Source organism: Oncorhynchus keta, chromosome 12 (assembly GCF_023373465.1).
Source record: "Oncorhynchus keta strain PuntledgeMale-10-30-2019 chromosome 12, Oket_V2, whole genome shotgun sequence".
Taxonomy (NCBI): domain Eukaryota; kingdom Metazoa; phylum Chordata; class Actinopteri; order Salmoniformes; family Salmonidae; genus Oncorhynchus; species Oncorhynchus keta.
Window position 1 is genome coordinate 25,364,332 of NC_068432.1, and position 27,249 is coordinate 25,391,580.

Below are 27,249 nucleotides of genomic sequence, written 5' to 3' on the forward strand. Positions count from 1 at the left end.
ACAGATCTTCCAAGGAACACCTTCAGTGCTCGGTTCTCTCCACCAAGTCTGTCCCCAAACAGTCTCTTTCGTATCTTCTGAGATCCCCAAAGATTGTAAAGTTGCCGCGGTCATCCGACACTCTAGACCCAAACTGTTACAGACCTAGAACCTTCCTACCCTGCCTTTCTAAAATCTTCGAAAGCCAAGTTAAAAAACAGATCACCGACCATTTTGAATCCCACCGTACCTTCTCCGCTATGCAATCTGGCTTCCGAGGTGGTCATGGGTGCACCTCAGCCACGCTCAAGGTCCTAAACGATATCATAACCCCCATTGATAAAAGACAGAACTGTGCAGCCGTCTTCATTGACCTGGCCAAGGCTTTCGACTCTGTTAATCACCGCATTCTTATTGGCAGACTCAATAGCCTTAGTTTCTCAAATGACTGCCTCACCTGGTTCACCAACTACTTCTCAGACACAGTTCAGTGTGTCAAATCAGAGGGCCTGTTATCCGTACCTCTGGCAATCTCTATGGGGGTGCCTCTTTCACTCATGCTGCCAGACATGTTTCTCCTCTCTGGGGAGGTTTATTTAAAGGGGCAGATCAAGCTGATCCTAACTGTTATAGGCCAATTTCTATTTTGCCCTGTTTATCAAAAGTGTTGGACAAACTTGTCAATAATCAACTGACTGGCATTCTTGATGTCTATAGTATTCTCTCTGGTATGCAATCTGGTTTCTGCTCAGGTTATGGATGTGTCACTGCAACCTTAAAGGTCCTATATTATGTCACCATTGAATCTAAACAATGGTGTGCTGCTATTTTTATTGACTTGGCCAAAGCTTTTGATACGGTAGATCATTCCATTCTTGTGGGCCGGCGAAGGATTATTGGTGTCTCTCAGCCACTGCCAGTCACCAAGTGAGTACCCCAGGCTCGATCCTAGGCCCCACACTCTTCTCAATTTACATCAACAACATAGCTCAGGCAGTAGGAAGCTCTCTCATCCATTTATATGCAGATGATACAGTATTATACTCAACTGGCCCCTCCCTGGATTTTGTGTTAAATGCTCTACAACAAAGTTTCCTCTGTCGTAATCACTCCTCTTTCACCTAAGCTGCCAAACTAACCCTGATTCAGATGAACATCCTACCCATTTTTTTAATATATTTTTTTACCTTTATTTTACTAGGCAAGTCAGTTAAGAACAAATTCTTATTTTCAATGACGGCCTAGGAACAATGGGTTAACTGCCTGTTCAAGGGCAGAACGACAGATTTTGTACCTTGTCAGCTCGGGGATTTGAACTTGCAACCTTTCGGTTACTAGTCCAACGCTCTAACCACTAGGCTACCCTGCCGCCCCATGCTAGATTACCGAGACATAATTTATAGATCGGCAGGTAAAGGTGCTCTCAAGCGGCTAGATGTGTTTTACCATTCGGCCATCAGGCTTGCCACAAATGCTCCTTATAGGACACATCACTGCACTCTATACTCCTCTGTAAACTGGTCATCTCTGTATACCTGTTACAAGACCCACTGGTTGATGCTTATTTATAAAACCCTCTAAGGCCTATCTGAGATACTTACTGCAGCCCTTATCCTCCAAATCCTCCTATTCTGCCAGTCACATTCTGTTGAATGTCCCCAAAGCGCACACATCCCTGGGTTACTCCTCCTTTCAGTTTGCTGCAGCTAGCGACTGGAATGAGCTGCAAAAAACTCTCAAACTGGACAGTTTTACCTCCATCTCTTCATTCAGAGACTCAATCATGGACACACTTACCTACAATTGTCTGCTTCGCGTGATGTATTGTTGTTTCTACCTTCTTGCCTTGTCTGTGCCCAATAATGTTCGTACCATGTTTTGTGCTGCTGCCATGTTGTGCTGCTGCCATGTTCTGCTGCTGACATGTGGTGTTGTTACCATGTGGTGTTGCTACCATGCTGTGTTGTCATGTGTTGCTGCCATTCTATGTTGTTGTCTTAGGTCTCTCTTTATGTAGTGTTGTGGTGTCTCTCTTGTCGTGATGTGTGTTTTGTCCTATATATATATTCTGTTAATCCCATCCCCCGTCCCAGCAGGAGGCCTTTTAGTAGACCATCATTGTAAATAAGAATTTGTTCTTAACTGACTTGTCTAGTTAAATAAAGGTTAAATAAAAACATTAATAAAATATCCTGCCATCTCTCACAGCCCAGTGACCGTTTCAAACCCACTAAGATCAGCAGGAAAACACAGTGACAGAGAGGAAGTTGGTTTTTATTGGAACAAAGACCTGGTTCCCAGAGCTTTTATTTGTTAAACCGGCATCCTCTCGGCTGCATTAAATTGTTCTATTGTCACTGAGCAGTTGATTGCGAGGGGGGAAATGATACAATTTCCTTCCTCATGTAGTGCCAGTTCCACTTGGTGACTGACACACAGACTGGAAGCATGGGGACAGGATAATGATAATGACAATGTCTCTCTCTGAGGTTACAGAATGCTGCTGTCTGTTAGCATGGATGCTCCACTGAATGGCTCTATGTGTGGGTGTGTTTGTGTTGTGTGTGTTATTTAATCGATTACATTGTGTGCGTGTGTGCGTGCTTTATGCATGCACCATGGTTCCCATTAGCCGGTAATAGCCGGCTTTTGTCCGATAAAAAATTGGAAAGACAATAAATAAAATGGGCACCGACCAATTGTCTAGGAGAAGAACAAAAAATTGAATTGCGAAATAATGCTTTTTGACCTATTTATTGATGGAAATACTTTTGACTGGTCATGCGTTGGTTAATTTGCATAAGGCAGTATGCAAACCTGAACATTATGCTACATATGTCTTCCTTGGTTCAAAGTAGCTTAGACAAAATCAGACCCTATCCGTGGATGCAATTATTTTATATGAACTTTCTTTCATTGTCCAGCAGCTGTCACGCCTGCTTCCGCTCTTCCCCCCTTGAGCTCCAGACTCCCCAACATTACTCACTTGAGCCTAGCTGGCTCAAGATGTTTCCTTGCCCCGGTTGGCTCGGAAGGCACTCATCCCATGTTGGTCCTCAGCCGGATCGTCAGGTCCTGTTCGCCCAGTCGGCTCGTCAGACTGTCACGTCGCCGTCGGCTCATCGGGCTTCCACGTCGCAGCGGGATCGACAGGCGTTCATGACTCAGCCGGATCGTCAGGCTCCCACGCCCCTGCCGGTTCCTCGGGAGTTTACCCCCAGCCGGCGCCCATGTCTCAGCCGGCTCGCCCAGGGTGGTGCCCCTAGAGGTGGGGGTACTGTCATGCCTGCTCCCACTCTTCCTCCCTCCCCAACATTACTCACTCAAGCCACCTTCAGTACGCACACCTGCCTTTCTGCGTCACGCGCATCAGCGCTCATTGGGCTCACGTGGACTCAATTACTTGTGTAATTTCCTTCCGTATATCTGTCTGTTTCCTAGCTCTGTTCCCTGCTTCGGTATTGTTTGTCATATGTCCTTGTTTTCCCGTGTGCTGACGCTGTTCCTGTCGTGTTCTATGGTCGTTCCTGATTAAATGTACCTGCTTCTCCTCTCCAGTGTCACTCCTTACAGAATCCAGAAGCCATCACACGAAGCATCGGGGAGTACTGGCGTTACCCGTTTTCGTGATATGCAATTGGTAGAGACAGTCTTGTCCCATCGCTACAACTCCCGTACGGACTCAGGAGAGGCGAAGGTCGAGAGCCATGCGTCCTCTGAAACATGGCCCGACCAAACCGCACAGCTTCTTGATACACTGCTCGCTTAACCCAGAAGCCAGCTGCACCAATGTGTCAGAGGAAACTCTGGCGACTGAAGTCAGCGTGCATGTGCCCGGGCCGCCACAAGGAGTCACTAGAGCATGATGGGACAAGGACATCCCGGTCAGCCAAATCCTTCCCTAATCCGGACGACGCTGGTCAGGTCACCCAAAAAGTTACATATTGCATCTTTAAAGTTTTTTTTATGGCCTACTGGTTGTATGAATTTGTGATCTATCGTCCCACAACTGTCCCAGAATCTGTTTGGAATAGGATATTTCTTTCTGGACAAGCTGACCAATCAAGTAGGGAAACTTTTCTTCTATGGGGGATAGTAGATTGACCTAGGCTAGTGATTTTTTTGTTCGTCATTCATCTTGTTGGCTGAGGAAAAGGAAACAGTGGACAGTTATTCTATCATCTTCAAAGTGCGCATCAGAATTTGGTAAGAAGGAGCGCACATCATTGTATCCTCGACTGGCATGTTCTGGTAATATGAATTACTATTACCTAAATAGGATATATTTTATTCTGAGCACCATAGGTGGACGCCCTAATCAGGTTACGCAAAAATGCTGATGGTCAAATGTCCGGCGACAGAAACTCTAGCGTGCATGTGTCTATGTGTACATCTCAGCTTATCATGTGTTATGTGTTTATTTGTTTGTGTGTTGGGTCAGATGCCAGGAAGCTGTGCATGTTTCTATTGAGCTTAGGAGTGTAGTGTGTGGGCAGCAGCATGCAGTGAGAAGAAAAGCCAGTGCGGAGCAGAGCAGCTCTCCTCTGTCTGTGTGTGTGTGTGCACTGCCACGGCCCAGGGGCCACAACCAGCTTTGATGTTCTTCAAAGTGCCAAGATCAGACTGGGATGCAGGTAGGATGCCTCCCCATGGAAGAACAACTGCTGTATAGGCAGCTTCTAACACACTCTCTGCTGCATCCGACTCGCTTTATTTGTCAATTAGGGTTTTGTTTACTCAAAGTCTGACGGTTAGATACGTAGAGGAGAGATGTCAGGGCCTGTGGTCTTCTCAGTCTTTCATATGTTTATGAAGTTCAAAACCATCGGCAGCATGAAAGCACATGCAGGGAGAAACGGAATGCTCAGTTATTGTCACAACCTATCAGGGAGAGGAGATTGTGCAATGCAATAACTAACCCAACAATACCAATGTTACTCACAGAACTCAAACAGTAGCCTAGTTCATTTTAAAACATTATCAATTGCGGATTCTGTTTGGTTTAGTTACCTCACCTACATATTTCTGCTGTTGTGTGGAAAACCTCATAATATACAGTAGGTAAATTAAATTGATTCTCATCACAATTGTTTTTATTTAGAGCATAGAGATCCATTACCAATTATGCAGTAAACTAGTGCTGTGTGGGGGTTAACTATAGCCGTGGGGAGCTAAACAATGTTGAATGTGTGGGCCTTGTGAGGTTACACTGAGAAGGCCTGGAGTTTCATAAGAAGTTGAAAACTCTTGTGTTTGCTGCCAAAGGCTTGTCTTAAAGCACCCACTGACTGCCTGCACTGCTCGTCACACTGTAAGCCTGTGTACTGAGAGGAGCCCCCGAGGGTGTGTGTGTTTGTGTATGTGTGTGTGTGTGTGTGTGTGTGTGTGTGTGTGTGTGTGTGTGTGTGTGTATATGCTTGTGTGTATGTGTGCTTCCTGTGAAGATCAATAGCGAGACAAGGCCGTGGCCTGCAGGCCCACATCGCCTCCACCTCGCCCTGAGTATTAAAAGATATGGGGAGTAAATCCAAACAGAGGTGGAGAGCCGTGCACCAGGCGATGCTTCAGGCCTCCAGGCTCTGAGGCTCACAGCTCAGCCTGCCAGCTGTGTAATACAGAGAGATTACAACACTCAGTAAACTCTGAGCGTACGTCTTTCTCCTATCTCTCCTGACGAGATGGGATGGAGCACAGCACACGGCACCTTATCAACCCTGGGGTTGTGGCTGTGAGAAGAGACAAAGATCAGCCTTCTAAGAGCCCCTACTAACCCCTGGAGAATAAAGGAGTTACTACCCAGCATTTATCACACGCCATGAGAAAGGCCTCACACAGTTGAACCTCACACACAGAGACTAAGTCCTCTCTGTCATATTTTTATGCACACTTTGGCTTGTTCTTGGAATGGATTTAGTGATTTTGTCTGGTAAGTGGAGGCTGATTCAAGGTTGCTAGGTCAAATAGAATATTTATGTTTTGAAGTAGCTTAAATAAATACTAGGGCTGAAGTAATAACTTCTATGGAATTATTTAATCTATTTAGCAGCATGTCCGAAGTGATAAAGAGTGTCCAATTGGCTTTACCTGAACAAACTGTGAGAACTTGAACTTAAACTGCATGCTTGTTTTTCCCATTAGGGGTAGTATTTTCTTTTCTTTCTTTTTTCATAACGCTTTGAAAATTGGATATGTCAGGTTTTGCTTTGAACTATCTTCCTTCCAAGAGGCTTTTGAAAAGCCAATAGAATGCTCAAGCATGGCCTGAGAGTTGAAGCCAAGAACTACTAACTAGCTCAGTCAGTTCATATGGTTGGCTCTGTTGGGTAGCATTGGGTGTGCATGATAATTTTCCAGTATAGTTTCTTAGTTTCTTTTAATATCTTCACACACGCTGTAGTGTATTACAGAGACCCCATCAAAGGACTGTGTAATATATTCAGTGGTTACCTGCAGGAGACATGAGCCTAGGAAACACGCCAGTATCCAGGGTTCCCCCTATTAGGCCATCTGGCCAGGTCACAACACACACACACCGAGCACACACACACACACAGACACAGTGTTACCTTTGCCTTGGCATAACCTCTCAAACACCCGCTCACCAAATGGGCAACCCTTGAGGACAGTATGGCCATGATGTGCCAAGGCTCGGTGGTATTGATCCCTCAACCCGCCCCTCAACCCCCTGCCACCATCCCTATCTAAGGCTCTCTCAGGGGTGATTGTAAATGGCAGATTGGCAACACATTTCCACATTTCAAAGGGAAGGCTTCTATGAAGTTGCCAAGTCTGTCCTGAAAGCTGAACACAAATTAAAATAAAATAAATGTAATGGATACAAAAGCCTTGTGGAAATGTCACCATATGCCATCCACATTCAGGGGTCTACTGTTCTTTATTGGTTGGCAATTTCAATATATTTTTATGCTTTTGAGCCCCACCTAGTGCAAATGGCCCAAAACAAAGAATATACTTTCAAAAAGTAGTGCTCTAATGAGAGAGGTTGATTTATACTGTAAATGAGAAAAAGAAAAGTGCTTACTCCAAAAATGTATTTGAGTGAAGATGTCGGCTCATGTGGCTCATATTTCCCATCATTCGTGCTCTGGCAGAAATGATGCTTCACATTATGAGTGCTGGGATTTATTAGTTTCAGCTGCTGCGTCAAAAAATGCTGCTCCGATGTTCGACAGACTGACACTAGCTACAAACTCTTGCCAAGCAGAATGTCACCACCAACACCAGTGACAGAGAAAGTACAGCAGCATCTGTGGGGTGAGAGTAGAGGGTACATTGGTCAACAGAGGGTTGACTGCATAATATTCTCTGAGGAAGCCATAGCTTTCCCTCTGAATGCCTCAGTGGTGCTGTGGACAGGGACAGGGAGGACGACTGCAACACCTACTCAGTGAACACATCACACATGACATTCCAAAGTTCCCAGCACTGATCATTTTTTTACGCAATCTCTCATTTCCCCCTCTCTCCTTTCCAGTCTTGTGATTTAATAGCAGGTTTGATGAAAAGTTCTAAGGGGAGTTTCCAAAAGACTAAGTAGAGACTCTGATATTGAAACTTGGACTTAGTAGTAGAAGCCCCTTTCTGCCAGAAATGAATTTTCCCTGGTGCCCTGATTGTGAAGTAATTTAAGACATGCTCCAGAACTTTGGCGACTAGTAAGTATTTTTTAAACCTCCGCTTTGGGCTGAATGTGTCAATGCATAATTTATGAGCAGAATAACTGTCCTACCTCAATTAGCCATGAAATTCTGAGAGAGAGAGAGAGAGAGAGAGAGAGAGAGAGAGAGAGAGAGAGAGAGACAGACAGACAGACAGACAGACAGACAGACAGACAGACAGACAGACAGACAGACAGACAGACAGACAGACAGACAGACAGACAGACAGACAGACAGACAGACAGACAGACAGACAGACAGACAGACAGACAGACAGACAGACAGACAGACAGACATTCTTACGCGCTACACGCTTCAGCACTCGGCTGTCCCGCTCTGTGAGCTTGTGTGGCCTACCACTTCACGGCTGAGCTGTTGTTGCTCCTAGACATTTCCACTTCACAATAACAGCACTTACAGTTGACTGGGGATGAAATTTTACGAACTGACTTGTTGGAAAGGTGGCATCCTATGACGATGCCACGTTGAAAGTCACTGAGCTCTTCAGTAAGGCCATTCTACAGCCAATGTTTGTATATGGAGACTGCTTTGCTGTGAGCTCGATTTTATACACCTGTCAGCAACGGGTGTGGCTGAAATAGCTGATTCAACTCATTTGAAGGGTGTGAACTATTTTTGGCCATGTAGTGTATGTGACGTAGTACACAATTTCTGGCGACCACATTTGGCTCATAAGCGCTACTTTCAGAACTGCTGTCTAAAAAGTATACAAAAGTACCGGAGAATCTTTTTAAGCAGCTCCTCACTTTGTGTCCATGTCTTTTTCTCTCTCTCTCTCTCTCTCTCTCTCTCTCTCTCTCTCTCTCTCTCTCTCATTTGGTAATAACAAAGCAGAGTGAGAAATCAAACTTCCTGTGTGCTGCTCATAACCAAAATCATAGACACAGCTTTTCTCTGATTTCTTATCCAAGCTTTTACCTTGCGCTTGACCAGAAGGCATTTTCATATTTTAATAAAAGGTTCTGTGTTTATGTGATCTTTTGTGGCATCTACAATTCATTGTGTGACAGGGCTTCACAATACTCATGGCTACCAATACAGTTGAAACAAAATATTGAAGGAATTGTGGCCTTGGAACACGTGCTAGACACTTCCAAAGCAGAAGTGGGTGCTACGTTGCATGGTGTGAACACCTGGCTCCTCAACTTACATCTGGATCAAAAGAAACAGGAGAGCGGGCCTTGAAACATTTCTGAGTTGTGATGAAACTGACATCCCATGTCTGGAGCGTTCAGTCAGAGTGCACCCATCCGGTCCAGAGAGGGTCATCGACAGGGCCAGGACCACAACAGGCCAGGAGCCTCTGTGGTTTCCTTTCATTTATGCCTTTTGTAACTGACACAGCTGTCCCCTCGGCTAATAGCTGGCGGGTGATAAGCAGCTCATGCTTTCCAATGTTCTGAGGCAGCCAATACCCCCAAACCCCCCTTCTCCCCTTCTCCCGACACCCCCTCACACTGCTTCCTCTCCAGGCGCTGACCTTTGGGATGCTGTTTTTCCCGTCCCCCCTATCCAGGGGCCTCCTGGGATCTGTAAATGGACTCAGCGTTAATTGCCTGTTGAAGGACAGAAGCAGTTCCTCGCGGCCTGATTGCAGACTCCCCCGAGAGTATAGCTGTCCGTTTCTGTGACTTTTGTTGTAATGCACATACAGGATCCGTCCGGCAAATTCACTCAGCATGCACTTAACATGCACGCACACATGCACGCACGCGAGTACACTAACACACACATACTGTAATCACACACACACACACTTACACTAATACACAGTCTATTTTTACCACCTACACACGTACACACACATTTTGTATACTCATCTGCTCTCACAATGGGAATATTTAAATGTTTCAAAATTCGAAAGAAACCATCCAACCACGCATCCAAAGGGTGTGTGTGTATCTGTCCAGGCGGTTTATTGCTGAGGTCTCTATCTGTCCTGGCCGAGCCGTGTGTCTGTCAGACAGACATCAGAGAGCAGCAGACAGATTGTTCATAATGTGCTCTTCATGCTTTGTGGTTTCCTGTGTTGGCCCTGCTCTAGGCTCTGTGGTGCTCTGGAGCCATCAGCCACCAGTTAGGGTTCACATAAACACCACCTATCCCAGTAGCCTGGGTGTCACGCTGATTTAGACAGATATCCCATGGAGCGCAGCCAGGGAGGAGAGATTTATTGAGAGCTTCTATGGATTGTTTTTCTATGTTTTATTCAGGGGAATTGAGTTGGATGCGAGGCCAAACTCCTTAAGACCTCCAAGTCCTTCAGAGTCAGTGAATAGTACTTGTCTTGTGTGTTGCCATTCCCATGCATAGCTATCTACCCCCGGAGTGCTATCACCCTCACACACACATACAGTTGAAGAAACAACAAGCATATGGAGAGAAATCCCGAGTATGGTGCATAGTAAATGTAGCATTTAATTCCACTAGTGTGCATAACATTACAGTATATACTGTAGGTACTGTACAATATGAAGATTTTTTTTTGTCAGCATTCGTGACACCTGACATTTAACCCTTACATATATTTAGCCTGTTAAAAGTGTGTACAGGCTATAAGCTAAGGTATGGATACCATAAGGAGTGGTGAGCAGGTGAAAGTGAACCCTCCCCCTCTACCTGAGAGAGAGAAAGAAGCAGCAGAGCATCAATCTGCCAGATAGATGCATTTCTCTTGCCTAAGCAGCGTTGGTTGTCATGGATAGGCAGATTCAGACGATGAGCAGGGTCTAACCCAGACAGACCAGAAAGGGTGATATGTTATGTTTGGGACTTAGTTTGATGTTTTGGTGGAATACATTTTTACAGTATAAGGCATTGCATTTATTTCACAACAGAAACATGCTGAAATATCAACCTTGACAACGATGAACATCCATTCACGGCCATTAAACTAATGATAACGCACATTTGGTTTGATACAGTAAATCTATCAGAGCATTATGACTTGACCTTCTTGTAGAGACCAAATGAGAGCCATGTTTGACTCTATTGATGTGGTATTTATCCCTCATTAATTCCACATCCCGGCTTCCCCAAGTCTGAGACTGCCGTCATTGAAGTTGTTTCTGGTGATGTCAATATCAGGGGTGTAGCACAAAACAAAGTCATCAGCGATTGGTTCACCTCTAACCAACCAGAGTATCAAAGCCAATGACACATTTTCAAACGCCTCTTTAAACACATGTGTTCTGGCTCTGGCCCACCCATCGGTTTCTATTCTAGAAATGATTGGGGAGGAACTCAATCCAGACTCATTGTGGAGAAGAAATGAACGTCCGTGGGCGTGGCGTAGCATTTGGCCTGAGCAAGGACTTTGGGTAGCCAGGCAACACAGCTTCCTCCACCCACACTCTCCCATCATCTCATAGCGTTTCAGCCTCATCCATTTTTGGAGAAACATTGTGACCAATCGCTACCGCTAATGACGACTTGCTGAGCTGGAGCCAATCAGAGCGGTGATGTTTAATGTTTTTGAAATGCGTTTTGGTTAAGTGGACATGATAAATCATCTCCTTTAAACACTAGACTAATGCTGTGGAATTGAGCTTACAATTCAATTACCTGCAGTCTGATGGGAGAGCTACGATGTAGGAGGTTTATGTATGTAAATAGAGTACTGTATGTGGGAGAGTAGCGGGAGCTGTGACTGCGTCTACAGTGCTACTTACTACACACTGTAATCACATTAAAAGGGCATGAAGGATCTCTTGTTAGCACGAGAAGTCTCCTTGAGTTAAAAGATGAATACTTTCTCAGATAGGCCTCCTGAGTAAAGTCTTAAATGAACTGCAGTGCACACACTGTACAGTACCTTTTAATAGCTAAGAGAATGTGATTGAGAATTCTCATAATATATTGAACGAGAGAGCAGATGTTTATTAGGTAACCGCAAGTGCCCTTTCTTATTACTGTCCTCTAACACTGTAACAGTAGGCGATTGTTGCCTTAGACATTGTTGCCTCAACTAATATCCGCAATGAGTTTCTCTGCAGTGCAGAGTTGCAGTCTGGCGTCTTTTCCTGCAAAGCAAAGCATTTGGCTATAGGTCTCACAGAGATGAGGTCAAATATCAGTTTCTTGTGAATTTGAAGAACCTTGGTTTGAGGCCTAAATCGACCATATCAAAAAACATATTTCCTAATCCCTCTACAATGTACCCTTAACAATGCCTGCTTTCTCTGTTCTTGATAATAATATGCCGTTGAGCAGACTCTTTCACTCAAAGCGTTTTACAGTAGTGCTTGCATACATTTTAGTATCTGTGACCCCAGTGGGAATTGAACCCACGGCGCTGACACCATATATGACCATTAGAACCGCTCTTTATGTTTTGATGGCTATTTTGTGTTGTTCATCCTCCCTTCCACAAGCAAGCGGTGGTTCTACAACATGGAGGTCTTGCTTGTGACACTGACTGTGAAATCTGCTCTGTTTCTACAGAGAAAGCAAACAACTACACCATCCAGGAATCCCAAAGACCATCTGCATCTCAATGTCATTATAAAGACATGTTTTGAGTGCTCTAGCAACAATTGTAGGGCTTGGGATATCTTGGTGAATTGGTATATCTACTTGTATGATAGGATTAGTGTATTCTCTTGGATCCATTCTTGTGCTTGGATGGTATCTATGCTGTTGAGATTACTCTTAGGCCTATATCCATATCTTTACTAAGAAATAGCCCACAAAATGTAAGGCTGAAAAGAAGAACGAATGAGAGCTCTAAATGTAATTTGCTTCTCATTGACTGCATCCTCCCGACCTGCATTTGTACCTCTCCCTTTCAACGAGGCAAATTGCCATAACGTCTGTCGATCAGGGGGTGGAGAGTTGGAGCGGTGAGGAGTTTTGTCTTCAACCGACATTACCACGCTTGTTTGGTTGCAGCCTCCTGTAATGACTGTAAGAACGATAATGTCAGGTGGCAGGAGGTGTGAAATGGTTTCTCTGAACTCCACACCCATAGGGAGGATAATGCAGCCATTCAGGCCCTCTCCTCTCCAGAAGAAGCATATTTTGTGCCGGCACTCGCATGCTACTCCACAGGGCCCTGAAAGGAGCCATTTTGTTAAATTTCTCTAAAATCCACTGGCTTATGTAACATTTTAAAGACTGTGGCTGTTAAAGTTTCTTTAACACACTACTGAATGACTTTTATGCTGCCTTGTGATCTGTTCATCATTTTCAGAGGGCCTATACAGTGAGGGAAAAGTATTTGATCCCCTGCTCATTTTGTACTTTTGCCCACTGACAAAGACATTATCAGTCTATAATTTTAATGGTAGGTTTTTTGAACAGTGAGAGACAGAATAACAACAATAAAATCCAGAAAAACACATGTCAAAAATGTTATAAATTGATTTGCATTAATGAGGGAAATCTCAATCAGAGAGATTTCTGACTCCCAGGTGTTTTTGTACAGGTAATGAGCTGAGATTAGGATCACGCTCTTAAAGGGAGTGCTCCTAATCTCAGCTCCTAATCTCAGTTTGTTACCTTTATAATAGACACCAGAAGCCATCAATCTATCAGATTCCAAACTCTCCACTATGGCCAAGACCAAAGAGCTCTCTAAGGATGTCAGGGACAAGATTATAGACCTACACAAGGCTGGAATGGGCTACAAAACCATCGCCAAGCAGCTTGATGAGAAGGTGAAAACAGTTGGTGCGATTATTCGCAAATGGAAGAAACACAAAAGAACTCTCAATCTCCCTCGGCCTGGGGCTCCATGCAAGATCTCACCTCGTGGAGTTGCAATGATCGTGAGGAATCAGCCCAGAGCTACATGGGAGGATCTTGTCAATGATCTCAAGGCAGCTGGGACCATAGTCACCGAGAAAACAATTGGTAACACACTATGCCGTGAAGGACTGAAATCCTGCAGCACCCGCAAGGTCCCCCTGCTCAAGAAACCACATATGCATGCCCGTCTGAAGTTTGTCAATGAACATCTGAATGATTCAGAGGACAACTGGGTGAAAGTGTTGTGGTCAGATGAGACCAAAATGGAGCCCTTTGGCATCAACTCGCAGTGTTTGGAGGAGGAGGAATGCTGCCTATGACCCCAAGAACACCATCCCCACCATCAAACATGGAGGTGAAAACATTATGCTTTGGGGGTGTTTTTCTGCTAGGGGGACAGGACAACTTCACCGCATCAAAGGGACGATGAACGGGGCCATGTACCGTCAAATCTTGGGTGAGAACCTCCTTCCCTCAGCCAAGGCATTGAAAATGGTTTGTGGATGTGTATTCCAGCATGACAATGACCCAAAACACACGGCCAAGGCAACAAAGGAGTGGCTCAAGAAGAAGCACATTAAGGTCCTGGAGTGGCCTAGCCAGTCTCCAGACCTTAATCCCATAGAACATCTGTGGAGGGAGCTGAAGGTTGGAGTTGCCAAACGTCAGCCTCGAAACCTTAATGACTTGGAGAAGATCTGCAAGGGGGAGTGAGACAAAATCCCTCCTGAAATGTGTGCAAACCTGGTGGCCAACTACAAGAAACATCTGACCTCTGAGATTGCCAACAAGGGTTTTGCCACCAAGTACTAAGTCATGTTTTGCAGAGGGGTCAAATTATTATTTCCCTCATTAAAATGCAAATCAATGTATAACATTTTTGACATACGTTTTTCTGGATTTTTTTGTTGTTATTCTGTCTCTCACTGTTCAAATAAACCTACCATTAAAATTATAGACGGATCATTTCTTTGTCAGTGGGCAAATGTACAAAATCAGCAAGGGATCAAATATTTTTTCCCTCACTGTACAAATAAGAAGAGGGGGATGGAAAAGAGAGGAGGAGTAAAAGTCGGCTAAACAGGGGCCTGGCTGGGGCTCCTGCATGCCTTCCAGCTCTCTGAAGTGGTGCAGATCATTTGAATTCAGCGGAAGGCGTGAGAAACTGTAGGAGTGAAGGAGAGTAGAGGAGTGGTCTGGATTATGACTCTAGCCAGTTGCCCAGGCCAGTGTGGCAGTTTCCACACAGACATTAAATCGTTGAATTATTGAACTGGACTGATTGACTAAACTCACTTCACTTGCTGGGCCAGGCTTGGGTGACTGGCTGAAAATAGGGTTCCTCTGACTGCACACTTACTGGCAGATTGTGTTCTTTATATAATGTAGTGTAGGCACCTTCCAAGTAGCCCTATACAATCTGTATTATCCTTGACCCAAACAATCTTGATCTTAACTCTTTGGTGAGGTGTAGCTAGGAGGTGTAGCTAGGTAAAGACATTTGGTTTGGTCCATTACCCATCTTACCCTGTTGGGTCATTTCATTGTTTTGTAGCGATTTACAAAGGTTGAAGGCAATGCTATTAATTGACATTTGTCCAATAATAACGCAGTCAATAAATGTCATATGGAGGTTCCCTGTGCATCCAACCATTCTTACACACACACACACACACACACACACACACACACTGGAATGTAAATCGGCAGTAGACAGACTATTCTCAGCCTTTATATGAATTATTACGGAATGCGGATGTAACTGTCCCTGATGCACATGCAAAACAAGGGATGCACAAAGGGCCAACCAGAAAAAGCTATTAGGTCTTTATTGAAATGACGATGGAATGAAGGAGCCACGATATCCATTTGAAGAATGTCAAAAGAGAGATTCCCCAACCTATGAGTTTTACATGGCTGGTCCCAGCAGTGGTGGTAAAGAGAGAGAGATTCCCCAAACTATGAGTTTTACATGGCTGGTCCCAGCAGTGGTGGTAAAGAGAGAGAGATTCCCCAACCTATGAGTTTTACATGGCTGGTCCCAGCAGTGGTGGTAAAGAGAGAGAGATTCCCCAACCTATGAGTTTTACATGGCTGGTCCCAGCAGTGGTGGTAAAGAGAGAGAGATTCCCCAACCTATGAGTTTTACATGGCTGGTCCCAGCAGTGGTGGTAAAGAGAGAGAGATTCCCCAACCTATGAGTTTTACATGGCTGGTCCCAGCAGTGGTGGTAAAGAGAGAGAGATTCCCCAACCTATGAGTTTTACATGGCTGGTCCCAGCAGTGGTGGTAAAGAGAGAGAGATTCCCCAACCTATGAGTTTTACATGGCTGGTCCCAGCAGTGGTGGTATAGAGAGAGAGATTTGCATTAAGAAAGCATGAACCGCTGCTATCTCTTCTTTAAGCATGCTCTGTGTGTGTAAGTGTGGAGGTGCCAGCTTGTTTTAAGTCTGGCCTGAAACCGTTAAATCGCAGACTGAGGCAGGCCCCCGTTACACTTTGAATGTTGCCATCTATCTCAGGAGCTGAATTTTTTATGTACTAATTAAAATGTGCAGGTCAAGTCTCCCATGACACCTATTTCTGCTAATAAGGGGAAAAGAGCCCGTCGCACTCGTTAACTCTGCTCTTTTCCCGAGCCGAGATTTAAAGGATGAAGGGTGACATTCTCCCCCATTTTGTAAATGAATGCAATTGATCTGCCTAACAAGAACAAAGTTAGGCTTCCAAATACCACATGATAAAGAGATTAAGCCTTTAAATGGCTTTCCAAAGGCAATCTTTATTGCTATGCCCGGAGCAAGGGCATTAAACTTTCAATTAGAATTTCAAATAGGCTATTGACTGGAATGTATAAAATGTAGCTACACAGCTATATAGATTGTGAGAAGGTCTTCTTTCTAGGGGCAGGTTGTGTAACCTAGAAATCCATCAGACCAGAGGTTATACAGGAAAAACACAGTTGGCAGCCTTAATTTTTTAGCTTGAAGGACATATATTTATTGAGGCAAGCATGTGTTTTCTCTCAAGCCTGTACATATTCAGGTGGTTGTAATTGTGATTGTTAGAAAATGTGATGGCGTTTACTTTAACCGGCTTCATGGCGAGCCACGTTTGTAATCTATGGTAATTTTACCGAAGCCTTTTGATCCCTGTGTACTTTTTTGTGGTCAAGAGTTTTACTCAGTGTCAGCTTTGGTTCTTTCTTTCGCCTTTCTTTTTTGTTTCTTAGTTTCTTTGATGTTGTTCAAAGGCCTAGTACTTTTGTTAGTTTTAATTTCCAAGGTTCTTTATTTCCAAGTTAAAGGACTGTTTCTAATTTTCCATGAGTGATCTCAGCATCTAATTCCAATTTAATTGCCTCTAATGCCATATTAACTTTTGTCAAAATATTTAGATTTATGTCATCCTAATTCAATCTGCTATTCTTATAGAGCACCGTGATTGAGGTCAGTTGTGCCTGTTTATGATTTACTGTACTCTCTCTCCCTTTCTCTCTCTCTCTCTCTTTCTCTCTCTCTCTCTCTTTCTCTCTTCTCTCTCTCTCTCCTCTTCTCTCTCTCTCTCTCTCTCCCTCTCTCCCTTTCTCTCTCTCTCCCTTTCTCTCTCTCTCTCTCCCTTTCTCTCTCTCTCTCTCTCTCTCTCTCTCTCTCTCTCTCTCTCTCTCTCTCTCTCTCTCTCTCTCTCTCTCTCCCTTTCTCTCTCTCTCTCCCTTTCTCTCTCTCTCTCTCTCCCTTTCTCTCTCTCTCCCTTTCTATCTCTCGTTCTCTCTCTCTCCCTTTCTCTCTCTCTCTCTCTCTCTCTCTCTCTCTCTCTCTCTCTTCTTTTCTCAACTTCTTTCTCAGCATTGATTATCTCTGTTTTCGTCGTTCTCTCTCCCCCTCTTACCCTCTCTCTTTCTCTCCTTCTAGCTACAGGTGATTGTAAGCCTTCAGAGAGAGGCACCAGGATACAATTTGTCAGGGCTCTAACAGCCCTTTTCATTCAGACTGTGGGGTTAACATTCTGTTTATGTTAAACTGCATTCAAACTCTAATTAAAACAACATTACATCCCCCATCTGCCAATCTCCAGTAATCTTATTTAATTGCAGTAATTAAACTATATTTACATGTGCAGAATACTTGTAATTTTGCAAATTGCACTCTCCTCTCTGCACATTTAATCAGCGCAGGGAGCTGCAGTGAGCGAGAGAAGTGGAGTGATTTCAATGTTTTGATTTCAGTGGTGGCCTGTGTGTTTCTGACAGGGTAAGTGGACCAGTGCCCGGGGGCTCGGTGAGGTTAGGAAAACAAGCTGGTGGAGAGGTATTGTCATTGGGCTCTGATTGCAGCTCATGTGCCTAATTACAAGCCTGGGCTCCATTGTGAAGCCAGCCAGAAAGTAGATAATCGACACGTGTGTGTGTGTGTGTGTGTGTGTGTGTGTGTGTGTGTGTGTGTGTGTGTGGTGTGTGGTGTGTGGTGTGTGGTGTGTGGTGCGTGGTGCGTGGTGCGTGTGGTGCGTGGTGCGTGGTGCGTGGTGCGTGTGGTGCGTGGTGCGTGTGTGGTGCGTGTGTGTGTGGTGTGTGTGTGTGTGCGTGGTGAGTGTGTGTGTGGTGTGTGTGTGTGCGCGTGCGTGCGTGCGTGCGTGTGTGGGGGTGTGTTGTGGGTGGGCGTGTAGCAAGGTTGTAAATGATAGTTAAGTGAGAGACACATTTTTGTGTTTCATGCCTTGTTGGAGTTTGTTTATGAGAAGATACTTTGCTGTTTTTACCGTTAAGGCAGGACAACCACTCAGTGGAAAGCAAAGTCAGCTCTATTTTACGTCACCTTTGCCATTTAACATTTAATTTAGCGCAAGAAGTCAAAAAATGGGTATTTAACCCAGATATCAAATAAATTTTTATTTGTCACATGCACCGAATACAACAGGTAGACCTTACAGTGAAATGCTTAATTACAAGCCCTTAATAACCAACAATGCAGTTTTAAGAAAAATAAGTGTTAAGTAAAAAATCTAAAATTAAAGTAACAAATTATTAAAGAGCATCAGTAAAATAACAATAGCGAGGCTATATACAGGGGGTACCGGTACAGACAGTAAGCGTATCAAAGACTTTCCCAGTATTAGTCATTTGCTCATTTACACATGCTCTGAGGCCAGGCCACACTCTGTCATTTGATGCAGTTGACTTGACTTCCATCCTTGTTGTTAGTGGCCATGACTAAGTCCAGGACATTGGACATGCAGCCTGGCCCCCAGCGCCATCCTCCTAGTTAGAGGAGGAGGAGGCACAAGTCTCTGTGGGAAGAGACTGGGTTTATCCTTTGTGTTTATCCTTTGTGAAGCAACTAGCTACCATTAGGCATGTCTCCCAAGGCTAATGGCAGTCCTGTATGCCTGTGAAAGCCCCCATCAGGCCAGATGGAACCTCTGTGGATGGAACAGCACAGCAGTGTGAGGTCAGAGAGTTTCTGCCCCCCCTGGTGAGGTGGAGGTGGGGGAGACCTGCAGGGTGACATGGCTGCTGAGGTAATTGGTGTGGTCACTGAAAGATACCCTACTCCTGGAGTGGCTTATTATATCCCACATGCCTGTCCCATTACATGTTATTGGGAGATACCATCTGTCATGCAAAGGGGGAAAAAATGGCTAGAGAAATGGCTAGCAACGTCTTTAGCCTTTTCAATTTAGTTACTTGTGAAGACTAGAAAATGTGTTCCTTTTTAACCACCTAAGGATTCAATTGTTTCATCCTATTGTCAGTGGATTCGGCCTGACCCAGAGAGGATGGGTTCCTCTGATTGGTTGATATATATAAAAGGTTGCAGTATGGGATCCTCTGATATGTTGGAATATAAAAGGCTGCCTCAGCTCTGGAATAGAGAGTAGGCTGTGATTGGTATGAATATAAAAGGCTGCCTCAGCTCTGGAATAGAGAGTAGGCTGTGATTGGTATGAATATAAAAGGCTGCCTCAGCTCTGGAATAGAGAGTAGGCTGTGATTGGTATGAATATAAAAGGCTGCCTCAGCTCTGGAATAGAGAGTAGGCTGTGATTGGTATGAATATAAAAGGCTGCCTCAGCTCTGGAATAGAGAGTAGGCTGTGATTGGTATGAATATAAAAGGCTGCCTCAGCTCTGGAATAGAGAGTAGGCTGTGATTGGCATGAATATAAAAGGCTGCCTCAGCTCTGGAATAGAGAGTAGGCTGTGATTGGTATGAATATAAAAGGCTGCTGTGTAGCTCTAAACTAGAAAGAGGAGTGGTTCTAAGTGAGAGCAGTAGCTCGGGGACAGCAGCACAGTACAAATGATGTCCTAAGACGGACAAAGACCCAAATCCTTATTAGCGGAAGAGTAGTTCCTTCTAATTGGTTCCCATTCAGTGTAATTAGCATGGATGGGGCTAATCATGGGATGGAAAACCAATCTAACGCTTGGGATACAACGTCCTTGGCCTCTCTTTCATGCTCAGTTCCATGGATTTAGATTTTTTTCTTTTGGTGCAGTTAGTTTTCTCTTTCATAAGCTTTTGAATGAAAAAGCTTAATGAATTTAAAAAATATATGATATTTTATTTTAAGGTAATGTTTTGTGTGTGGAACAATGCTATGAAGGCAGATTTATTTGAGGTAGTTTGAAAAAAAAAATGACAATACTTTTTCTTCTCCAGTTTACTTCAAAGGCAAGGTCAAGCAGAGAAAGATGACGCTGTGAGGAAGGCTTTGTCTGTTTGGTCCTAAATCATATGAGGTCGGCCCAAGATGTAAGGCCTGGCCACCTCTCCTCATTAGGATGTTTTTTCCAATGTTATACTGTCTCTATCCACTACTGCTGTGGTCCTGTAATACATTCTGAAGGAGAAGTGTGCTGGTGCGTCCGGATTTTATAGAAGCCCCCTTTATGTCAATGGATATATCATACTTTGGCAACAGCGATTTCTCGTTCGTTCTTCAAACCTTTAGAAGGCAGTTCCCCTGCCTAAATAATGGAAGGAAAAGCAGGATATTGCCATCTGACAGTTGTGTGATGATGTGTGAAGCTGTATTTTTATTCCTTTGACTTTGCCTTGCTTCCTTAAAGGAAGCTTGTTTTCACCGACTGATCAAAACCCAAGTTAATGGCTCTGCTTGTGATACACAAAGGAGAGGACCAGAACAGAACAAAGGCAAAATGATTGGTGGAGAATTGCACTGATGCGCTGTGGATGTAAGTGTGCAGAAAGATGATTGATACTCCCGTCTCGTCTTATCAGGCCCTAGAGAGAGATGAGCTCTACTAGTGTTGCATTTGCTGCCAATCAACCCTTTGTCTCATTTTCTCCCAGTGGTTACTCTAACCTAGCTCTAACCAACCAACCAACCAGTCACATGCTATCTGTTTCAGATGATAAAGAAAATCTGCTTCTTTTTTCTACTCTCGCTTTTGATTCAAGCAAAACAAAAAAAGAGAGCTAAGACAAGCACGTTCTACTCCCAACTGTCATAAAGGGGGGATGTTCACAGGATATGAGCTTTTTATTTGATTTTCTCCCTTGTGGTTTTTAGTCCCAGCTATCTGTCCTTATTGATACTAAATCCCTCCACTGATCCCGCTAAATCTTAAATGTGTATCCACTCTCCAACAAATGTCCTCGCGCCTAATCTCTTGGCCGAAGACGAAAAGACGTGCACTCCGGACCACCGCCCCAACCTCAGACCCAGATCACGGCTGTGAGTATGCTGCCTTCCCCAAAGTGCCGAGGGCAGTGTCTCTTTGGCTCGCCCCTCTGAGCGGTGGATAGCTCCCTGATTTAAAGCAGAACCATGTTTATCCTCCAGCTCAGTGTTATTGTGGCAGTGATTATGTGACAATGAGAAGAGCTGGATGGTCTGGATCAGGCTAAATTAGATACATACACAGTTAGTATCATATGTCTGGTATTTATTTAAACATTTCACCCTGTCATATTTTCATCTTTATTTCTCATTTTTTAGTATTAGGGGTTCACAGTGAAGCTGTGAAATCTATTGTGATTTTTACATGGTCAAATAACTCAAGCATAGATTGGTAATGTTTTTCTCCAATTTGGCACAAAGACCCTACAGGCCATGACTAACTTGGTAAAAAATAATGGCACCCGTTTGCCTATAGGTGGCGCTGTTATACGCAGTCTCCCTTAAACCCTTATTTCCAGCGCTGCGTTCGACCTAGAGACTTGAATCTTTGTATCTAGGTGTTTTTCCTCATGCTGAAGAAATTTGCCTGAAAGACCCATAAGATCCGCCAGTATAGATGTTCATCTTGGAAAGTTTTGAAAAACTTCTCATGAACTCAAACTCAGACCCAGATCACGGCCGTCAGTCTGCTGCCTTCCCCAAAGTGCCGAGGGCAGTGTCTCTTTGGCTCGCCCCTCTGAGTGGTGGATAGTTCCCTGATTTAAAGCAGAACCATGTTTATCCCCCAGCTCAATGTTATTGTGGCAGTGATTATGTGACAATGAGAAGAGCCGGATGGTCTGGATCAGGCTAAATTAGATACATACACAGTTAGTATCATATGTCTGGTATTTATTTAAACATTAAACAATGAGAAGAGACGGATGGTCTGGATCAGGCTAAATTAGATACATACACAGGTCAAGAAAACACCAGATAGTATCATATGACTGGTATTTATTTCAACATTTCACCCTGTCATTTTTTCCCCTTCTATTTTATTATTAGGGGTTCAAAGCGATTATGTGAAACCTATTGTTATTCTCAGATTGTTTGATTTATTACATGACCATGAGGAACTTGGTCAAAAAGAATGTCACTGATTGGCCTATAGGTGGTGCTGTTATAAGCAGTCTCACTTGAACCCTCATATCCGTTGCCCCGTTTTACCTAGAGACTTGAAACTTTGTATGTAGGTGTTTTTCCTCTTGCTGAACAAATTTGCTTCAAGGACCCAACCATAAGTGGAAATAACACATTTTGTATGGTAGATCTCTAAATCAGATTTGACGTGTCCATTTAAATCCTTTGTAAATCCACTCCACAGAGGCCCATCAACTTTAATCATAGCCTCAATTTTGTCCCGTATGTTGAATATAGTTGAGGAGAGTCCTTGTAATCCTAGATCCATATCATTCAGGTGAGAAAAAATATCACCCAGGTAGGCCAGTTGTGTGAGAAACTCGTCATCATGCAAGCGGTCAGACAAGTGAAAATTATGGTCAGTAAAGAAAACTTTAAACTTGTCTCTCAATTCAAAAAAGCGTGTCAATACCTTGCCCCTTGATAACCAGCGCACTTATGTGTGTTGTAAAAGCGTTACATGGTCGCTGCCCATTTCATTGCATAATGCAGAAAATACACGAGTTCAGGGGCCTTGCTTTAACAAAGTTAACCATTTTCACTGTAGTGTCCAAAACGTCTTTCAAGCTGTCAGGCATTCCCTTGGCTGCAAGAGCCTCTCGGTGGATGCTTCAGTGTACCCAAGTGGAGTCGGGAGCAACTGCTTGCATGCGCATTACCACTCCACTATGTCTCCCTGTCATGGCTTTTGCGCCATCAGTACAGATACCAACACATCTTGACCACCAAAGTCCATTTGATGTCACAAAGCTGTCCAGTACTTAAAAATATCCTCTCTTGTTGTCCTGGTTTACAGAAGAGGATGTCTTCCTTAATTGACCCCCCCAGAAATGTAACGGACCAGGAGTTGTGCCAGGCCAGCCATGTCTGTTGACTCATCCAGCTTTAATGCATATAATTCACTGGCTTGTATGCGAAGCAGTAATTGTTTCAAAACTTCTTCTGCCATGTCACTGATGCATAGTGAAACAGTGCAGGTGTAGTACTGCTGGTAGTAGCAGTACACCCAGTAGAGCTGGTATGTGTCTCTATGGACACGGGCCTTACTTTTTTAAAACAAATTATCAATTTTCGAGAAAACGGAATGAGCAGCAGCTACGATTGGCTACATACGGGCCGTTAGTGGAATTCCCGCGAGAGAGTAATGGTTAATGTGATTGGATGTTAATTATTTGACAAGGCTACCTGTATTTGACATTGTGTTGTTATTTCTCTGAACACTAGATGGTTTAATGTTATTTTTGGCAGTCAAACAAGGCTACTCGTGTGAGAAAAAAACATCACCCAAGTGTATAGCCTCGTTGGAAAATCTAAATGGACTGTTTGAAAATGTGAATCACATTTTTATTTGGCATACCTCCGATGGCATCGGGTGTACTTTGGGAATTGCCGGTGTAGAGAATCCTGTCACAGCAAAAACCAAGCCATGAGGTCGAAGGAATTGTCCATAGAGCTCAGAGACAGGATTGTATTGAGGCACAGATCTGGGGAAGGGTACCAAAACACTTCTGCAGCATTGAAGAACACAGTGGCCTCCATCATTCTTAAATGGAAGAAGTTTGTAACCACCAAGACTCTTCCGAAAGCTGGCCACCCTGGCCAAAGTGAGCAATTGGGGGAGAAGCGCCTTGGCCAGGGAAGTGACCAAGAACCTGATGGTCACTATGACAGAGCTCCAGAGTTCCTCTGTCGAGATGGGAGAACCTTCCAGAAGGACAACCATCTCTGCAGCACCAATCAGGCCTTTATGGTAGAGTGGTCGGACGGAAGCTACTCCTCAGTAAAAGCCACATGACAGCCTGCTTGGAGTTTGCCAAAGGGCACCTTAAGAACTCAGACCATGAGAACCAAAATTCTCTGGTCTGATGAAACCAAGATTGAACTCTTTGGCCTGAATGCCAAGCGTCAAGTCTGGAGGAAACCTGGCGCCAGCCCTACAATGAAGCATGGTGGTGGCAGTGTCATGCAGTGGGGATGTTTTTCAGTGGCAGGGACAGGGAGACTAGTCAGAATCGAGGGAAAGATGAACAGAGCAAAGTACAGAGAGATCCTTGATGAAAACCTTCTCCAGAGCTCTCAGGATCTCAGAATGGGTGAAGGTTCATCTTCCAACAGGACAACGACCCTAAGCACACAGCCAAGACAACGCAGGAGTGGCTTCGGGACACATCTCTGAATGTCCTTGAGTGGCCCAGCCAAAGCCTGGACTTGAACCTAATCTAACATGTCTGGAGAGACTTGAAAATAGCTCTGCAGCTACACTCCCCATCCAACCTGACAGAGCTTGAGCGGATCTGCAGAGAAGAATGGGAGAAACTCCCCAAATACAGGTGTGCCAAGCTTGTAGCGTCATACCCAAGAAGACTTTAGGCTGTAATCGCTGCCAATCGCTGTACTTCAACAAAGTACTGAGTAAAGGGTCTGAATACTGACATAAATGTAACATATCATTTAAAAATGTATATTAGCAAAAACATTTTTTTACTGGTTTTGCTTTATCATTATGGGGATTTGTGTGAAAAGGGGGGAAAAAACAATTTAATCCTTTTTAGAATAAGGCTGTTACGTAACAAAGTGGAAAAAGTCAAGGGGTCTGAATACTTTCCGAATGCACTGTACGTGTTCTATTTACAGAGTCCAATCCCATCAACATCTGCAGTGGAATGAACATCAAGCTCAGCACCCGGAACTAGTGTAAGTCACCTTTGCTAAATCTATCCATGACTCCATGATGAGCAAATAAATATACTGGAGCTAGGCAATAACACGGTCTCTGTCTTGCTGTCATAGTTTTTGTGTTAATAAGTAGGTTACAACTTCTACTGTAGTTCTCTGTATAATGGAGGCGTAATTGATTGTTTATTCAAAGGTTGAAGTCTAAATTGGAGAAAAGTAGATGTATTAGTAAGAAAGGGATAGTGTGGGTGACTGACTGGTGTCTGTTGGGGGTTCGTATTGTGTGTGAAGGTTAGTATGCATGATCTATTGGCACTAGGGGGATGGGTGGATATACTACCTAGTACTGGTCCAGAAGACACGTAGTAACTGTACTGGTGCATCTCCTGTATTGATGACATCTAAAAGCAAATATATGTTGTCTGTCTTTGAAGACGCTAATGCATATGTGTGCCTCCATTCTCAAGTACATCTGTGACGTACACAGCTGGACAGAGGAGGGGGAGGAAGTCCACTGTCAACACCCTGACCTGTACGATGATGATCGTGGCAAGACGAAGTGGCTGTCCGTGGACTCAGTTGTGACCTCTCGGCAGTTGTGTTGGGCAAACGTTTCACAACAGATCTCTCACACATGGCCAGATTCAAACATACAGGTTAGTAATCATCAATAACAGCATAATGATTTCCTATGTTCTATCACAAAAGTCAAAAGTCTTTGTCTACTCTTTTTTTTCTGTGTTAACACAGGCCATCTGGAGGCATTCCACAGTGCTCTACTGAAGTATACCCCAAAGCACCAGTGTTTTGGGCTCCTAGGCATGAAGGTGCGGACTCATCTTGCTATCCGGGAGCATAATGAGAATGTGGGACACAAACAAGCCAGGACAGCCAAAGGTATTTATGAAAGCACAATCCCATCTTGAGAAAAAAATAATCACAAACATACAAATCAAGTGCTCTTCAAACTTTTTACACCCTTGCATTCAGTTCTTTGGTATGGGGGAGAGGGGCTGTTAGTATACTCTTATAGACTATTCACTCTATTGTTGGCAGTGCTTGTCTACCCAACAGCACAACTGTAGGTGCTCATACACAACAACACACAGCTAGATTGTCTACAAGTCAAGCCCCCCTCAAACTTTTCACACATTTGCTAACAACCCATCCTAATGCCCCATTATTGACTCTGAGTGTAACAAAACACATACCAGTCTACTGTACCCCTTTTTTTCAGATGACATGGTTTCTTTCTTATATGCCTTTCTTGCAAACTCAAAACCCAACAATACAATAATCAATAACAATGTTTTACTAGATAAAAGTGCACAAGAAATAAGAATGAGAAATATTAAATTCACAAAGTAAGTAAGTAAGCATTCTATATACAGGACATTTATGGTTACACATCCTCATGATCAGTCTTCATGTCTTTCCAGTAGACTTGCAGTACAAAGAAATCTTCTGCAGAGGTTGAAGCAGTGGGTGGTGAAGAAAGTGTACAAGCCCAGAACCACTCAATCAATCACTCAGGAAGAGGCAAGACAGTGGTCTACAAGCAGCCAGAGTAACAGCTCTCCAAACACAACATCCCTGCCGACAACGCCACAGCGCCAAAGCCTGCTAATCCAACTGTCATTGCCCAAGACAAGGTTCAACAGCTGAAGAACATTCTGAAACTTGCCTGGAACATTCAACCAACACAACATCTATATTCAGTTAGACTGATGTTGTAGTATAACACAGAATGCCCAGTATGCTCACAATTGCATTCTGGTATAGATATTGCTAACTCTTGTACATATGTATATAAAGGAGTATGATAAAATATTTTCTATAATATTTATTACAAGTGTACTGACAAGTTACTAAATGTTTACAGTTGCATCAGAAACCAGTACTGCCCTACCAAGCAAAAGTGCAGTAACGGAACATTTGACCAAAAATGACTTACTGACATTTTTTATACATTAAATACATGCTTTATCGTGTGGACAAATGTCCTGCTTCCATTGTGTTGTGTTATGGAGAAAATGGGGGGAAGGGAAAAAGCAGTAACTGCCTTCACTCACGTTCGCTACCGCCTTTTACCTCGGTGTCACAGACTTTTGGGTTGCAGTTTCTATGGTTTAACTTGGTATTATACAGTATATTGTTATTTGCTGGTACAAGTATCAACCTATATGAAACTGACAGCCACATACAAATAAACCTATAACAAAAATTGTCATAGACACATATTCCAGTAGGCACACCAAGCAAGAAGGTGGTAAATTCTATCAGAGGAGGTTCCATATGAATAAAACAATAACCTGATAAC

The 27,249-nt window shown here is 43.8% G+C and overlaps 1 protein-coding gene and 1 long non-coding RNA gene across 2 annotated transcripts in view; both read left to right on the forward strand.

Annotated features, from left to right (window-relative positions):
• Positions 1 to 27,110, forward strand: part of LOC118391162 (uncharacterized) — a 68,230-nt gene extending 41,120 nt beyond the window's left edge. Inside the window, exons 3-6 of the long non-coding RNA XR_004827087.2 lie at positions 24,888 to 24,947; positions 25,397 to 25,585; positions 25,680 to 25,826; positions 26,369 to 27,110. This is a non-coding gene — a long non-coding RNA (uncharacterized LOC118391162). The remainder of the gene's footprint in view (positions 1 to 24,887; positions 24,948 to 25,396; positions 25,586 to 25,679; positions 25,827 to 26,368) is intronic.
• The window catches only part of LOC118391161 (autism susceptibility gene 2 protein-like), a 605,501-nt gene that overhangs the window by 381,774 nt on the left and 196,478 nt on the right, over positions 1 to 27,249 (forward strand). The gene's annotated exons all lie outside the window — the stretch shown is intronic.